The 12,583-nt window shown below is 36.7% G+C and overlaps 1 protein-coding gene across 1 annotated transcript in view; it reads left to right on the top strand.

Annotated features, from left to right (window-relative positions):
- The window catches only part of CSMD1 (CUB and Sushi multiple domains 1), a 1,614,989-nt gene that overhangs the window by 1,090,456 nt on the left and 511,950 nt on the right, over positions 1 to 12,583 (top strand). The gene's annotated exons all lie outside the window — the stretch shown is intronic.

The raw sequence follows: 12,583 nt of genomic DNA, 5'->3' as shown, positions 1-12,583 counted from the left end.
TTTCATTTAACCTTTATGTTTATTTTAGTTTTATATGTGTTTTAAAACAAGACATTAAAAACTCACAAAGGATAATAAAAAACATGCATGTGTAAAAATAAGAAGCAAATCACTGCAAAACATTGCTGATACAGTTGAATTCCTGTGTATACTCCTATACAATCATTGTCTCCCTCCTCTTATCCTCAAGGTATCCCAAATTTGGAGTTTACTTTTCCCAAGAACTTACTGTACATGCACGTGTATGTTTTCCTAAGCAGAATACTAGCATGTTTCAGCATCTTTCTTGGTAGAAATGAGACATTTGTAGACATGATTGAGGATGAATGCAAGATGAATGAATGAATGAAGCACAAAATATCTGTGTAACTGCTGCATTAAGGGTTTTGATCTCAGGAATGACTATAAATAATTTGTTCTTCTCTTTCTGGCCAACAATGAGTGGTGGGAAGGCCAATTTTTTCCTATTCTGCACCTTCTCCTCCCTACACATGTATGTATGCCTCTACTTCCAGTTATACTTCTTAGAACTCAAGGTCTCTTTAGCTTCTTTTTCCCTTCTGGAATCTAGACTTGAGTGGCAGTAGGAATTGGAAGCATTTAAATGCCCTCCCCAAAGCACTGTTGCTAACATCCGTGGTAGGTATCACATAACACCAGCACCAGGCTCACAGGTGTGCTTCTTATGGGGTTCCAGCTGTCTCGTTGCCACCTCTTCTGTCAGCTACCCCAGACCCCCTCCTGTTCCAGAACAAGCCACCTGCTTGTGAGACCACGTTTGGGCTCCACGGCTGTCCCCTAAGAGTAAGCGAGTCACGTGCTCTTCATTTGTTTAACTATGTTGTTTAATATGTAAAAATAAATATACATATTTTTTTATCAACTAAGCTCTTTCCTTTCTTCTATCATTTTCCTTTTTATCTGGGGCCATAACCTTGTTGATCCATTACCTCTTGGGTTTTGCTGTGACACTGAAAAAAAAAGCTAATTTTTTTTTGGATTTTTTCAAATATAATCCACTTATTCTGAGTTTGTGTGTAGAGTTCTTTTGGATTTTTTTTTTTTTTTTTTTTTTTTTTAGAGTTAAATGGTTTCATGAGATGATGGATTCCTATTATTCTTTTATATCTTTATTTTGTTTACATGGGGCTATAATTAACTAGTTTTAAGCTCTACTCTCAATTCTTTAATCACTTATAAAAATGTATCCTCCAGTATTTTTCTGATTATCGATTTTGCACCCTTTGTTATTTCTCAAGCAACTTCTATATCTTCTGCTTTTATCTAGAAATCTATAATTCTCTTTTGCAATCCTGTCATCTTTTATTCCTTCAAAGTTCCAGCTAAGTTACTCCACACATCTTTGGTTGATTGATGTAAATGTTGATTCTGCGTTTTACCACATCTAAAATGTTCTGATTTATTCCGTAGCAGCTATTGTATTGTGACTTTTAAATTCCCAGTCTCTCTCATTTTTAATAAATATTCTACTCTGTTTCATACATCTGAGAACATACTTTAATAATTTTTTAAGTTCTTCTTGTGATTCTTTGGTTGCTTCATTTCAGGGGTTAACAAAATTGAAATTCTCTTGGAAATCTCACTGGCTTATTTTCTCATTTTGTGCAGAAAAACTTTTTTGTTGTTGTTTAATTTTTCTTTATTGCTACTTTTTGTTTGCTTACTTTCCCTGGTGATCTGGTTAATCTTTGCTGTTGTACTGTAAAAATTCTATATCCCTGACAACTTTACTGGTATTTTGATGGGTTTTGCTTGACGGATTTTCTTTATCACATTAGTCACTATCATCTTCGCAGACCTCCAACTTGCTGCTTACCTGAAATTTCATGTATCTCTCCTTACTCCTCCAGAATTCAATTTCCACATCTGAGTATTTTGTCAAGACATGCTTCTGAAGAGAAGCAAAATGCTATTGAAATAAAGAAGGATATTTGTAGATGGAAAATTTTATCTGGAAACTGTTGGGAAAATGGAACAATTTGGTCAGGCTCCCCTCGCCTCAGAGCCAGTTCAGGGGATCTGGTTCAGCATCATTTGGTAAACATTGTATGTGTGTGGGTGGAGTAAGTGCACCTGCAAGGCAGCGCCACTTTGGCTGGTGTTTTACTGCCTTGGGCACCTGCCCTGCACAGCCATGTTTTTTCCAGACCTGCAGCTTCCAAGGACCATGTGGCCAGTTGCCTAGCTTATAGACCTGTGTGAAGGGGTCTGGTGACCCAGCCTGGCATGGAGGGGTCTGGTGACCCAGCCTGGCATGTAAAGGGTTTATGATCCAGTCTGTGAAGGGGCTTGAGGGATCTGGTAGCTCCAGACCCAGCCCTAGCTCAACCACTGTTCCAATCAGTGCAGGATTACCAGCAGGTAAAAGAGCTGTGACAACTAGCGTGGTCACCTAGCTTTGCAATTGATGTCATGAACAGGATTAAGAGCTAGACAAATTGACGCTGTGAGCAGGATATGCAACATCAGCCTTAGCCTTAGCCCTTGTTATAGCCAAACAGGAAGCCAATGCATAAAATATCATTTCTGGATAAAATTGGAGTTAGGAATTGCTGAGTCAGAGAGAAAAGAGAGTTCAAAATAACAGAATCCCTCAAACTGATGGCAGAAAGTGGCTGGGTCTGGCAGCTGTGTGGAGGTTTTCTGTGAGAGGACACACCAAAGACAGTAATGAACACAACAGCCATTGATCAGATGCCTGCTGGATGCCTGCAAGATGCAGACACTTTGCTTGCATTGTATCATTTGATCCTAGAAACACTGTGCGGAAATCAGTATCATGATAATTTTACAGATGAGAAGACAGAAGGAGGGTGAGACAGTTCTCCCAAGACCCTCACTGGGTAAGGAGCAAAGCCTGGTTTCTCTCTTATTTCAGTGAGATTGTACTTGCTTCTTTTGTTTTTATGCCACATTCAAACAACAGATGAGCTGCGAGAAGAGAACGTGAGAAATGGTCCTTCCAGGAGTGTGTTTTCCATTGAAGGGATGTACCAGATTCTTTGGGAGTCTTGATCTCAGAGACTGATTCTCTCTGTGCAGGGGCAGCACATAGAGAATTACGGTAATTTATGTACCATTTAAAGTTGACAGAAGGGAAGTGGCAGAACCCTAGGGACAGGAATGTCAGCAATACTTAAAGTTCCAGAGAACCATCTGGGATATTTCAGGATGGAGTACCAAGGTCCTGGAGCTCCTGCCATCTGATAGTGTCACCAGGCTGTGGTTTTGAGGAACTGCACGCTTCTCTGCTGTGTGAGCTTTTATCTTTCCTGCTCTGAATCACTAGTTACTTTGACGTTTTGTAGCACGGGTTACTTGTAATATAGATACATTTGAAATAATATTTAAACCCTCTCCTTACTAGCAGAGTGTTAAATTGCAGTTTATAAAGTACTTTTATTTTTCATATGTGGAGCTAAACATGACCACATAAAGCAAAGATATCCCACAATTAATAATATGAACAGTTTTTCTGAATCCCTTTTGTTCTTTTCTTTTGAGTGTTCAAAGTACTCTTCTTTCTAGGTTGGAAACAAACTTTTGTAATTCCATACTAGGTATTGTTGGCCATTGGTATGTGTTACTTACAGATGTTTAGATTTTATTTTTTTAGAGTGATTTTAAGTTCATATTCTAAGTTCACAGCAAAATTGAGCAGAATGTGTGCAGACTTTCCATATGCTCTCTGTCCTCACAGAGGCACAACCTCACCCATCATCAATATCCCCACCAGAAAGGTACATTGTTACAATAAATGAACCTACATTGACACAGCATTACTCAAAGTCCATAGTTTAGTTAGGGTTCCTTATCACTGGTGGGTTCTATGGGTTTGGACAAATATGTAACGTCAGAATTCACCATCAGAATCTGTGTCAGTATCACACAGAGAAGTCTCTGCCCGAAAATCCTCTGTGCTTGACCTGTTCATTCCTTCCTCCCCCCGACCCCTGGCAACCACTCGTCTTTTTACCATACCCATAGTTTTAGCTTTTCCAGAATGTTTTTGGTTGGAACCATAGTTTGTAGCCTTCTCAAATTGGCATCTTTCACTTAGTAATGTGCATTTAAGATTCCTCCATGTCTTTTCATGGCTTAATAGCTCATTTCTCCTTAGCACCGAGTTATAGTCCATTGTCTGGATACAGCACGGTTTATTAATCTATTCACCTGCTAAGGACATCTTGGCTGCTTCCAAGTTTGGGCAATTAAGAGTAAAGCTGTTGTAAACATTCTTGTGCAGGTTTTTATGTGGACATCAGTTTTCAACTCTCCTGTGTAAATACCAAGAAGTGTGATTTCTAGATCAAATGGTAGGAGTATATTTGTTTTTTAACAAACTGCCAAACTGTCCTGCAAAATGACTGTACTGTTTGCATTGCTACCAGCAAGGACTTTCATATGCATTTTTCTGTAGGAAATTTTGAAATATATTTGTCCAGTCTCTATAGTACGTACATTTGGACAGGTTGTCTCTTTATTGTTAATTATTCTTTTTCAATTGTTTTATGGTTAGACCTTACAATCTCAAGTAAAAATACTTAACAAAAATGATTTGGTAATTTTCATTTAATAAGAAAGTGTGATCTTTCTTTTAAAATGTTTACACATTTTACATGTTACATTCCTCATTGCAGCAGTGTTAAGAATGTCTAGATATAGACTTGTTACCGTGTTCTTTATGAAGAAATTCAGTTTGAAAGGCCTTTTTTCTGATAATAATTTGAAATTGAATGAATCAGATATATTACATCTTCCATTTGCCAGTATCCTTTCCTTTGTATTCTAAGGCCTCATTCCTTCTCTGTTGATTTTAATCCTACAATTATTAATTAAGGCATTTATACATTATCTTCATCCAAAACATAGGGGCTTTTTATTGATTTACATTGTGCTGTCAGTTCCAAATCATGGAAAATTTAAAAATCTTTCTCTTATTCCTTATCTTTTCCTATCATCACTATTTCTGGCACAAACATGTCATCCAGAAAAACAATTATGGTTTAAAGATGACACCAAAACAAAAGGCAAAATAAAAAAGTAGAGTAATCGGTTGAGTAAACCCAATGCTACACGTGATGTTTCCTTCTGTATGTGTGGGAGGGGGTGGTATACATGACGCGTGAACACAAGGGGAAGGATCACGGAGATTAATTGACACATCTGAAAGCTAAATTCTGCTTTTTATTTGTGTCATATATATATATATTTATATCTTTTTTTAAAGCATGCTTAATTTACAAAGTTATTTCTGCTATTTAAAGTTTATTGTGTACTTTTCCCCCTAATCTGTATGTCTTTGAAAAATGAACATCTTTGCTCAAAAAAAGAAAATATAAAAACACCTGAAAAGCAATTCCACTAATTTGTACTACACTTAGTTTAAGTACGGGTACTTTTTTTTGGCTACTTGCTACTATACTAGGACAATAGTCAACAATACTTTGGTAGAACACTGAAAAGAGAAAAATCTTAAAATCTACTAAAAATTATTGTAAAATGAACAAACCAATTTTGCACAAATGGGGAAGTGATATTAGACTAGACATGGAATTTGTGCTGTTAATTTTACAGGAGGCTGCCTGTTTTGAGGTACCTCTAGAGCATGTTTTAGGTAGGGCAGCAACAGGAAAAGGCCACCTTCTTTAGAACTCAGATGGCATCTCCTGCAGCAGATATTCCCTGGCTTTTCCATCTCCAGCTGCCTCTGCTCACTCCCTCCTCACCATGAGAACTGTCCCTCACGTCTCTGTGATGGTTCTGCTGTTTCTAGACCACATTATTGTTCAGTAGAGACTGGAACTCGGCGTATAGGAAGTGACCACTACATTTCATTGTACTAAATTGTATTGAAATGGGATTGGGGGCGGGGGGGGGAGCGGAGACAGCATTGCGGCAGGCTAAAAATTTCAAAAAAACACAAAAACTATAAATTAGTATTTTGTAAGAAAAAAAAATATTTTTGAAAATTAGGTGAAGTTTTATAAACTCTACTTTTATCTTCCTCATTTACATGTGAATGTGGGAGAAAAAATCTAAAAAATCACTAAATCAAGACTCAGGAATTTCCAGTTTAAGTTTTAAATCTTCTTCCAATAACTGCAAAACAAGCCCCTTACCTTCTCTTGCTTTCACTTTCTTCATTTGAAAATGGGGAGCATCAGAATATTGGCAGTTTTAAGTCCCTATGGATCCTGTATTCCACATTTGGTCAGACTCAGCTGCTGCCCTTTACCTTATTCTCTGTTGAGGACGTCCTCGTGATTTTCCTGCTTCACCAACCTCTTTACACCTTTGTTCATACTCTTTGTTTCATTTTCCTTTGAAGTGTAGGGATTATTTTAGATCTCATCAAGAAAAAAAACACAATTTTTTTTGCATCTAACTAGCAATAATGTTTCTCTCCTGCAAAATCATTTATATCTCGGGTTATTGTATCACTCTCAGTATCCTACAATATATGGTATTATTCTCCATCTTTAGAAATAACCCTCTCTTGGTGATGCAGCCTCATTTCTCTTCGCCCATGTTAGTGACATCTCACAGATATAATAACTTTCTCTCTTCTTGTCTGCCATTCTTCACTCTAAGACATCTTCCATTCCCACAACTCTGCTGATGTTTTTCCTGCCATGGTCCCCAGTGTCCTCCATCTAGGCAAGTCCATTGGTCTCACCTCAGTCCTAATCAAATTCAAACTCTCAGTAGCATTCAACACATCTGATCACTCCCTCCTTAAAATCTTTAGCTTTATGGGGCTTCCACAACACAAAATGTTCTGGTGTTCTTCCTACCATAGAGTTTTCATTGTAAGAAAAGATTCTATGTTAGATTCTTTCTAAGTATGGGAGAGCCCAGGGCTCTGTCCTAAGCCCTCTTCTCTTTCTTTCCTTTGATAATTCCACTGAGTCCTATTACTATAAATACTATCTATGGTTTAATGACTCCCAACTTTTTATGTCTTGTCCCGAGTCTCTCCCAAGTGCCACACTGTTGTTTCTAAATGCTCATTAGATGTCTTGGCTTGGCTTAACATCGACGGATGTCTAAAAGTTATGTAAAGCCTAGCAAATTCAAAATGGAATCCTAGATTTTTCTCCCTAAATTTCATCCTCTCCTTGCACCACTGTATCCCTAATTGCTCAAGCATAAAAAATTAGAATCATCTGTGGTTTCTCTATTTTAGTAACTCTTGTCTAAACGATTATCACATCTTTCAGACTTCCAATATCTGTCTCCAATCTGTGCCTCTCCTCCACCACCTTCCTACCACTTAACCCCTCGGCATCATTTTCTCTGACCTGGACCACGCTGATTGCTGCTGAACTCAATTTGCAGAGCCTTTCGATTTGGTGCACTCAGTAAATGAAATGAGAAAGAAATTTTTGAGAAACTAAGAACATTTTGATTTATTACACATAATCTTTGATACTCTTTTGGTAAATTGCACATAATTTGTCTTTCTACACTGGTACTGTAAGCTGGCTGAGGCCAGTGATAATAGCTATTTACTGTACATTTCCTGTCATAGCACTTTGATAAAAATGGTGGATAAATAATTTGTGCTTTGTGTTTTTTTAATGTTAAATATATTTATGAGATTTTAATTATTCTGTCTGCTGAATGAGTCAACATATCTAAAAACCTATTGTGTGGGTTGGGCACTATAAAAGTATAAGGTTTATATTCTGATTTATAATTTTTTTTATTTTACACTTGAAACGTAATTCATTACACACATTGTTTATAATTTTTAACTTTTATGTTCTTGCCAAAATCCTCAGAATAATACATGGATGACAACAGTTGATGTATGGCTGGAGTTTCTTCAAACTATGCTCTTTAAGATTTTGTCCCATTGACATTTTGAGAAATATTGGGTATTTTGATCAACTATTTTCCCCATTTCCAATTTTTTATGGTTGTTTTTGCTAATGTTCTATTCATAGTTAATTTTTCCAGCCCTGTCAGGCCTGTCACTAACTGAATTGACCTCATGATCCCCAAAGAAAGTTTAGGCTAATGTTTGTGTTTGCAACATAATTGATATTGTGTTTCATTTGTCTCCTTGTTTACAATAGAAGCTACAATAAAAGAACAAGAAAAATATTACATACATTTCAGTAATGAGCTACATTTATTACATGTTTACATATATTGAAAGAATTTATTTATATCACATTATTGCATACAAACTTATGCATGATATGATGTTATTATGATATCCAAGATTTCTGGATATAAGCATATTTTTCTAACAAATATTCACTTGGCAGATAATATATATTTTTCCATGTTCTTATATTTTACTAGTTGTTGTGGATGATTAATATTTTTATTGTAGACTGTAAGGGAAGGTAAAATGTAGCTATAGGTTTATGTGAATATTTTATGATGATTTCTCAATTATCGTAAAATCACTATGGTAAAAAAAAGTGAATAGTGACAAAATACCGTGTCAAAAAGCCAGTCAGTATGAAGACACACAATAGGACAGTTAATTCCGTTGACCTTCAGATGAACACACAGAATTTTGTAAACATACAGATAATGAAGTAACTTCTCCAATTCGAATCATATTTCTGACAAGAACTTCTTAAGACACAGATGACACACTCAAAGTTGCTGATAAGGCAAAGTAAGGCAATCTAAAAAATAATGTCTCACTAGTTTATTTTGTCACAAAGTCTATATCAACCAAAATAAAGCATAGGAATTTTGTTTGAGGCTTGTTTTAAAATACTTCGAGTTTCAGCTTTTTCATAAAGGTGGGATTGTTGGGAAGTTCTTTGACGTTTTCCAATATCTTGTTAGAAACTGCTATGTAAGCTGAGCAATCAGGAGTCTCCTCTGGGAAGACATTGTCTGATATACTTAGTCTGTTCAGGCTGCTAAAACAAAATACCATAGACTACAAGGCATATTTCTCACAATCTGGGAGACTGGGAAATCCAAGGTCAAGGCACTGGCAGATTTAGTGTCTGGTGAGGGCTTCCTGGTTTATCACCATCAGTTTGGGGTTTAGAATTTCAACATATGAATTTGAGGAGGACTAAAACATGCAGACCAAAGCAAAGCACAATGATTATAGCAAGCATTTTATCAGAGCATTGCTGGACCAGTTTAGTTGTGATTCTTGGTGCTATTTTAGCTTGTTCCCGGACAGTTTGTATTGTGCAATGAGTGCATACTAACCCCTGGCCACAAGACGGAGCTGTTGAGATGTGAACTATTTGGGAATGTACTTAGGCCAGCTCTAACAAAGACGTTGCTTACATTAATAGATTTCATGACAGTGAAGTTTAGTGTAGCCGGTTTATACATAATGAGATATGCCAGGGTCATAGATGCTATTACTAGTATTGACAGAGGTGGTAAACAAATTCATCCCATTTTTCTCTATTTAAATCTGTCACAGAACACTCCCTATAAAACCTGAAGAATAATTTGATAGGAAAACAGTGCATGCTTTTCTTTTCCTGGGAGAAATAAAGCAAGTGAGTTGTACAGAGAAAAAAATATCACATATAGGTTCTACGGATTTGGAGATTTTTTGAAAACTGGAGTTTATTTTGTATTGGTTATATAAAATAAATTATCCAGACTCTAATGGCAAAACAGCATTCTTTATTAAATGTAAGAGTCACTTTATCTGAGAATATAGAATTCTATTCATTCTTTTAAAAAACCTTGTGTTTATTGGCATTTCCAATTTATGGTACCTTTCATAAAACAATACATATTCAGATTATGCTTAGTGTGTAATAGTTTGGAAAACCTTTTCTTTCAAGTCTTCTAAGCAAAGTGAAAGAAAACAGAGATAATTAATTTAAAATTCACCATAACTTACTCTTAATTTACCCAGAAGTCTTTCACATGAAAGCACATATTCATTTCCAAAGTCCAGGGAAATTATAAGTCATTGGCATAGACATAGATGTAGATAGGGTGACTCATGTTTACCGTGATTTCATTCCATGAGGCGCTACAGTCTACTTCCAGTTTGGGGCCGGGAAGAGGAACACTGTCAATCAGGACAGTGAAACAGGATGTATGTCAATCCCTCCCACAATCATTAACAGTTACTTTAATTACAGTAGCACCTGTTAAACAATCCAAATGGTTACACTTAATTTTGCAATGGTTTTTGTACTGACAAAACTCAGCCTTTAGGGACATTTGAATTTGTACCTTGCTATTTCAGCAAGACATTTTGTTGATAAGCACACTGCTAGTCTGACTGTCAGTAACGGCGTGTTTAAAATGTGAGAGCATTTGTACAAGTCCCATCCATGACAGAGGGCATGTCCATTAACTTGTCTTCACGATATGAATGAAACAGAATAAGTGAATAGAAGCCAAGATAAGAAGAGGGAGGGGGGAATCATGTAGGAAATTCACCCTCAACTGTGTTTTTAAGAATCCTCAGGAGGTAAACATGTTGGAATGGGCTCAAACTCAGAACATATTTTATATGATGGAGTCATTTGACATTTGTCCCTAAAAACTGAGGATACAAGTCTTCTGTATTATGTAAGGTATATCTGATTTATAAATGTTTAAAAATTTACTAGGTAATTTTCTTTCTCATAGGATCCATAGGGCTTTTGAAATGGTTGATAATGTGATAGGAAGCTGGGAAGGAGGCCTTTCTCAGACCAACCTTGTCACAGCACAGATTCTGAGAACTGAAAAAAAAAAAGAAAATAGAAAATATTACAAACATCAAGAATATATTTTTTAAATGATACCAAAGTCTAGACTAAGCAGACTCTCTTTCTTACAGATCAGAGATTCCATTTTGAGGTTGAAAAAGTGAATGATTTTACATTTTGTCATTACGTTATCTGCAATTGTTAAATTCTATAATTATTTTGTATTTATCAGTATAACCTCCCTCCCCCCGTGGGTTTGAAGTTTTTTGAAGTCTAGAACTCCGTCCATTTCCTTTTCGTTTTCTTCCTATTTTGTCTATTGTCATTACAGAATCTTTATCCGCATATGCTAAATTCTGTAAATTCTCATTTGTATTTATCAGAACACCTACTGCAGGCTTTATTTTGAAGGTAGAACATTGTCCATCGCCTTTTCACTTTCACTCCTAGCCCTGTGGCCTGGAAGAGCAGACATTCAGTAAACCCTATAGGTGCAGTCACTTGTCCTCCCTGGGTACAGCAGGCACACTGCCTGCCCTGGTGGCACTTATAAGGAGCCACATGGGAAAGGCAGGACAAGCAAACCAACAAGAAATTTCACAGTCAAATGTTATGAAGGGGATAGACAGCCTGTTGACAAAGAGACTGGCTTGTTTGGACACAAAGGGCAGGGGAGCCATGGCTGAGGGAGGGACGTTGGGCAGAGACTTGGGGACAGCAGCCTCTGCAGGCCAGCAGCAGGAGCCCACTCAGGCCAAACGCAGCACAGGCACAGGTGAAAGGAGCTGCAGAAAGCACCTGCTGAACGTCACTGGTTCACCCCAACTTCATATGGGCTATTCTATCCACTTCACTTCTCCTCCGCAAGTTTAATTAAAAATATATGTATTTCTACTTTACAGCCATATGTGTGTGTGTGTGTGTGTGTGTGTGTGTGTGTGTATATATATATATATTTTTTTTTTTGCTGTAATTTCTGACAAACTAGAGTCTCTTTAGACAAGTCTGAGTCTACATTTTCTCTTTTTTCCGGGCATCAACAACGTGGTGTAAATATTTTCATTTAATAAATAATAGCCCCTGCTATTATTGACACTAAACTCTGACAAAGACTTTCTCTGACCACTTCCACCTTGGCTTGAGTGACTTACAAAATGGTCATTTTTGTACCCCTAATGAGAGCCCATTTTTGTAGTATGACCCCTATCTGTGACTCATTACAAGTCAGCCAGCCGTGACCCTCAAAACTTAATGGATTATCACTGCTTTGCTCCAGGGATTTGAACAAGTCAAGACTGAGTAAACATGTCAGGAAGGTGATGAGAAACCATGAGGTCTCAATGATGATTCTTTAGTTTTTTTTATTCTCTGATTGTTGGATCATAGTCACTTATAAATAGAGCCATGAGAGAAAAAAAAAATAGAAATAAAACTACCATCAGGTGCTAGGTTTTATATGTAATATTTATATGTTTGCAACAGCTATCAATGCCTACACCTGTTTCAAATCAGATTGCTAAAATAATGTATTCATACAAACACTGCAATTTGAAATAGTAGTTTTTAAAATAAATTATAATGGCTATCTCACTAATTTTAGTAAGAATTGCAAATAGCAGTATTAATGTATTCCTTATTATCTTTGCTTGGAAAAACACCTGTTTGGAACCTGTTTGAACTATGCACATTAAATTGGGTGTTAGCAGGAAGCCTGCCTTCTCCCAGTACCACTTACTCTTTTCTTTCAAGTTTAACAGACAGGCATTTGATACCTTTCTACAAGGTTCCAGAGTTTCAGCTTTACTCTGAAAGAGATCCTATTAAAATGTATGTCCAATTTTGTGGTTTCTGTTCTTTCAGTCCCATCTCCATCCTTTCCTCCCTTCCTTCTATCTCCTTGCATC

Source organism: Cynocephalus volans, chromosome 1 (assembly GCF_027409185.1).
Source record: "Cynocephalus volans isolate mCynVol1 chromosome 1, mCynVol1.pri, whole genome shotgun sequence".
NCBI lineage: Eukaryota > Metazoa > Chordata > Mammalia > Dermoptera > Cynocephalidae > Cynocephalus > Cynocephalus volans.
This window is presented reverse-complemented; position numbering and strand designations above follow the sequence as displayed.